At 43.3% G+C, this 5,597-nt stretch overlaps 1 non-coding gene across 1 annotated transcript; it reads right to left on the bottom strand.

The window, feature by feature from the left end:
- Positions 1 to 4,111: 4,111 nt before the first annotated feature.
- On the bottom strand, positions 4,112 to 4,254 carry LOC116479843 (U4 spliceosomal RNA). The gene has a single exon (XR_004251131.2). It is a non-coding gene; the product is annotated as a U4 spliceosomal RNA (small nuclear RNA).
- Between the last annotated feature and the right edge of the window lie 1,343 nt (positions 4,255 to 5,597).

Genomic DNA, 5,597 nt, shown 5'->3' on the forward strand with positions numbered 1-5,597 from the left:
TACCATCGATTTCTCTCCATACCTCTTATAACAGAGCTTGAAATTGACCTAGAATGCATTGGTATGGGTTTTCTCATTACGATTTTCAACATCATCGGAAATGGTGATTAATGACTCAGTCTTGGGAACAGCGTTGTTAGACCTTGTAATTACTGTGTGAATCGTGTCCAAGCAGCAACTAGCTTACCCTATTTATACCATCCCCCAGAAGTGGGTGTATTTTAACCATCATGTGGTAAAAGTTCATGGTTCTCGATTAAAATCCTCTACTAGATGGGAATATCATTTCCTCACATTATTGTTTATCTTGGTTACTGTCTTCTCCTTGTCCATTACCCCTTTTTTTATTTCTCTTTCCACTTCTCAATGTGCCACGTTTCTCTGCCAATTCAGTATAGTTTTTCATTCTTCTTTTTTTTTTTTTTTTTTTTTTGAGACAGAGTCTTGGTCTGTCACTAAGGCTGGAGTGCAGTGGCACAATCTCGGCTCACTGCAAGCTCCGCCTCCCGGGTTCATGCCATTCTCCTGCCTCAGCCTCCTGAGTAGCTGGGACTACAGGCACCCACCACCACGCCCGGCTAATTTTTTGTATTTTTAGTAGAGATGGGGTTTCATCGTGTTAGCCAGGATGGTCTCGATCTCCTGACCTTGTGATCTGCCTGCCTTGGCCTCCCAAAGTGCTGGGATTACAGGCGTGAGCCACCGTGCCCAGCCTCTTCTTTTTCTTTCTAATTTACTTATTTTCCCTCCAGTTTCAAAATCTGTTTCCCTCTAATTTATCTTTTTTGTATTTTATCCCTTTTCTGTCTGATTTACATATTCCACCTCTCATTCACTCCAGAAGGACCTTTTAAAGCCATCCAGATTCTCTCAGCCTTGCCTCTTCTGACTGACAATATGGAAGGTCTTTTCCTTTCTGGCCTTTATCCTCACATGTGCTGGCCCATGCAGGATGGCCAAGCCACTCACTGCCGTCCTTCCACCAGCTCTCCTTTGGATCTTGTGAGGAAAGCAATAGTGAAGTACCATTGAGAGGTGTCCACAGACTTTCAATTAAACATGGAAGCTGACAGCAGGACCTCTCTTCGTTTTAAAAATAGCTAGGAAGACATGGTTAATATTTTCTCTGTTAAAAGAATTTTAAATGGCTTTTAAATGATGTGGCCTTCCCTTGAGTTTTTCTTAGAGACCAGTTGTAACCATTCTGCAGAAGCGGGAGGGACCTCCGCTCGAAATTTGGTCTGGATGTCAAGATTGATAAAGCCACACATATACCAAAAGAATATGAAAAGGTTTATTATCTACGTAATTGAGGCTTTTCCGGGGAGAGCATGGCAGGCCTTGCAAACAGGCCCCAAACGGCTTGAGAACACGAGCAAAGGGACTGGCTAGGTTATGTGTCGTGTAGGGACTGGGGCCAGGGTGAGGGTTCCCACAAGCTGGCAGGGGCCAGCAAAGAAGAAAAGCTCACCTACATTCAGATGAGGTAGTTGGCCACCCACAAGATGTAATTTGAACAGCACAGGTAGTACTCCCTTGCCCAAAAACTGTTCTGCCTCAGGGGTGCCAATGAGCCAGACACACCCAGGAAGCCCTCCTTCAAATTCAGAGATCAAAGATACCCATAACATTTAGAATAACTCTAAAGAAAAAGCATATTTTATGGACCTTTTTTTTGGCCAATTTTTTGACTTTGAGAAATCACTCATTTCAGAGGCTCAGGTTTTACATCTGTACAATGGGGATAAATAATACCTATTCCATTTCATCAATTCTAAAATGCATTCTTCCTCTCGTTTTAGTGTCTCTGAAAACTGGATACAATTCAAGGACTTCTTATAAATGTAATTGGTGGGATTTTTTCTTGATGGCACATAAAATCACAATGGTGTTTCTTATAATTGATAGCATCTTAGATTATATCAAATACAGTACTTCATAGGGCTGTTGTGAAGAAAGAAAAAGAAAATACGAAAGCATTTTATTCATTATAAGTGCTAAATAAATGTTTTATATACCCCTTTGGGCCTTAGTTTTTCTTATCTGTAAATTGGGAGTAATAATAATACTGACTGCATGGGGTTGTTGTGAGGGTCAAGTGAGTGAATACATGTCAAGTGTTCAAAACTATGCCTGAACCACAGTAGGAGGACTTAGTCTTATTATTAGTCCAGGACCTTCTGTGGCTCATTTGAAGACATGTCGGCCATTGATTTATCCCCAAACATTGAATGTTTGGTGGGTGTCAGCAGGGCTCTAGAGTCATCCTGGCTCTGCCACTTACTCTGAGCAATTTCTGTAGTTTTATACAGATGCCTCTTCTGCATCCATGATACGAGAAGAATAATTGCACCTATTTTGCAAAGTGCAGATGAGCATTAAATGAGTCAGTCCGTGGAGAGAGCCTAGTACAGTGCCTGGCAAGTGAGAACCCTCAAAAAATGCTAGTTATTTTTAGTACGAGATTCTGCTTTAAAGAAGCATCTGGTCTAGCTAGCCCAGAAACAGAAAATTATGACACCACAAGCTAGGGGTTGCCACTTTTCACACATTGCCCTTGTGTAAGCCCCATCAATGCCCTCAAGTCAAAGACCCTCCAGGAACGCATCTGATGTCAAACAGAATTGGCGTTGCTCTTCATGGTGAGATCCGTTCACACCATGAGGATCCATGAAGTGTCTCACAAACAGGCTGTTAGAAAGGGCTTGTTATGGGAGTGTTGGCTGATTTCAGGTGAATCCGTATGTTAGCTGATTTCCGGGAGCACTCAAGGAACTGGGGGATCTGTGCGGAATGGAAGCTGTCAGATATAACCTAGGGAAATTTAATGATTATCTTCATTTTTATTTAGTGGGTAGGAGGATAGAATTAGGGCTAGAGTTGGCTGGGCGCGGTGACTCACGCCTGCAATCCCGTGTAATCCCAGCACTTTGGGAGGCCAAGGCAGGTGGATCACAAGTCAGGAATTCGAGACCAGCCTGGCCAACATGATGAAACCTTGTCTCTCCTAAAAATAAATAAATAAATGCAAAAACTAGCCAGGCATGGTGGCATGCACCTGTATTCCCAGCTACTCGGGAGGCTAAGCAGGAGAATTGCTTGAACCCAGGAGGCAGAGGTTGCAGTGAGCTGAGATCGTGCCACTGCACTCCATCCTGGGCAACAGAGCAAGACTCCATCTCAAAAAAAAAAAATAAAGAAAGAGGTAGGGCTAGAGTTATGATTGAAGAAGAAGCAGTAGTCACTCCCGTTAGCCAGGAGAGGGGGATATTTGGTCATTTTTGCAGTTGTGCAGTGTCTGTTTTTATCTCTGTTCAGGAATAATTACAGAGTTGTCTTGTTTTTGTCTTGTTCCATCACATCCTTGAAAGTCCTCATCTGATATCAATATTCTGCCTGTGTTCACCAAGGCAACAGCATGACCCAACTGGTAGCAAATAAGCCAGCAATTAGCTATCAGCTGTAGGGTGACAAACCATCCCAGATTGCCGGGGACTGAGAGGCTTCCCAGGATACAGGACTTTTCACTCTAAAATGGGGAAAGTCCCAGGCAAACAGGACTGAAGTCAGTCACCAAGCTGCCAGGGCTTTCTTTTTCTCTCTCAGCCTTCACCTTTTTAATAACATGCCCTATGAATTACCCAATTTATACTTTTCTCTATTGACTCATTTGCTGCATATGAGGATGTATTTTAGAGGCAGACAAGTCCCATCTCTATCACTTGCTAGCCATGTGACCTTGAGCAAGTTGCTCAATGTCTCTGAGTCTTGGTTTCCTCCTCCCTAAAATGAGGCTGGTGCACACTCTATGCAAAGGCTTACTTGAGTTAACGGCATCCTCAGCAATGCCTTGGACGTCGTAGATGCTCCATTAATGTTACTCCTGTCCTCCCCAACTCCCATCTCTACCCCATTCCATATCAGCTTTGCTCCATTTCGTGCAAAGGCCTTGAATCTACAGTGATATCTCTGAACCTTATTTTCATAGCTCTTAGCACGGCTCCAGGTGCCTAAAAACACTTAAAAATTTAATTTAAAGGATGTTATCTCTGCTCCTTTTTCTGTTCTTCAGTTCCTCCCCTTATTTCCTTCTTTTTTTTTTTTTTCAGTTCAGTTTCAATACAGACTGCAAAAATTGCCCATGCCGACTATATTTTAAGTCATCATGGCAAGGTATTGGGAAACGTTTTCAACTAGCAATAATCGGGCGTTGGATAAACCTCATGGGCTACCATACTGCCACTGTGCAAAGCTACCATTATTTCTTATACTTCTCTATCCCCTTTTCCTGCAGGAAATTCAGACCTGTAAGTAACAACAATTGTAATAAACTACATTTCTAGACCCCTTTGTAGCTTATAAAATGCTTTTGACAAAAGAAAAAAAAGAACCTGAGAGGCAAGTACTATTATTCTCCTGTTTACAGATTAGCAAACTGAGGCTTAGAGAAGCCACATGCCTGATTCAAAATCACAAGACTAGTAATGAATGAGAACCAATGCTTTGAGTCTCTGCTCTGCTCTAAAACAGCTTTCTTCAGATACTCAAACCCAGATGTCAATGCATCCCCATGCTTCACATACCAAGGGCCATGGATCAGGCCTCTTGACCAGATGTTGCTATTGAGACAAGCAGCTGTCATTTGTAATATCCTGCGCTGTCCCCCAGGGTCCATGGCTCAGTTTCACTTTAAATCCAGCCACGGCTCTTGCCAGACCAATGAGAAACTCCCATTTGAGGTGGAACCACTGAAATCTGATTCAGAGCTCTCTGCTAGTTCTTCCTCTGACTGTCAATTCAGTTAAGCCCTGGCAGCTGGACGTAGCCGGGGCTGGATAACTCTAACTTCCCTTGACTTGCCATCTCCTTCCCCATTGCCCAAAGAAGGAATGCCAAATGGACTCACACTTGTCGCCCTTCGGAATCCTTTACGTGTCATAGCCTAAGCACAAATTACAAATAAGGCTTTGGTATTTAATTCAGACCAGTACCAAAATATTTCCCTGTCTGGAGTTCTTCCATGAAGAAAGCCTTTATAGTATGCAGATGGTGGGGGTGTGGGCCTGCAGGCGTCCCAGGAATGCAAGTCAACAGCCTTGAGTCCTACTAGAAGAGAGGTGTGGCCACCGGGCGCCTTTCCAGGGTAACCCAAGTAGGTGGAGTTTGTGGTAAGGCAGAAAAAGGCTAGGACTTGGGGCCAGCAGAGCCAGGTTTAAATACTAGTTCCCGTGTTGACAGGGTGAGTTGCTGCATGCTGAGCATTCAGTCTCTCCTAAGCTCGTTTTAGTAAAAACAAAGCAATGCCTGTCCCGCCCTTCTCCTAAAGAGATGTCCCACCTAAACGTGGTCTCGAGGTAATGGACATAAAAGCACTTTAGAAACTGGAAATCGCCAGACAAGCATAGGCTGTTAATATTACAGTGCAATGTCTAAAGTCTGTGATAAATTTTTCAGGCAGATTCACTATGCATTCCAATTCTCTTTGGTCTTTGTTTTTCTTCCAGTTCCCTTAATCTGTCTCCCTGCACAAGCTCAAAGTTGCCGAAGAATAGGTCTACGTTTGTTTCGTATTTCACACACTTCTTCAAGCAGTATTC

This window comes from Hylobates moloch, unplaced genomic scaffold, assembly GCF_009828535.3.
Source record: "Hylobates moloch isolate HMO894 unplaced genomic scaffold, HMol_V3 SCAFFOLD_12, whole genome shotgun sequence".
NCBI lineage: Eukaryota > Metazoa > Chordata > Mammalia > Primates > Hylobatidae > Hylobates > Hylobates moloch.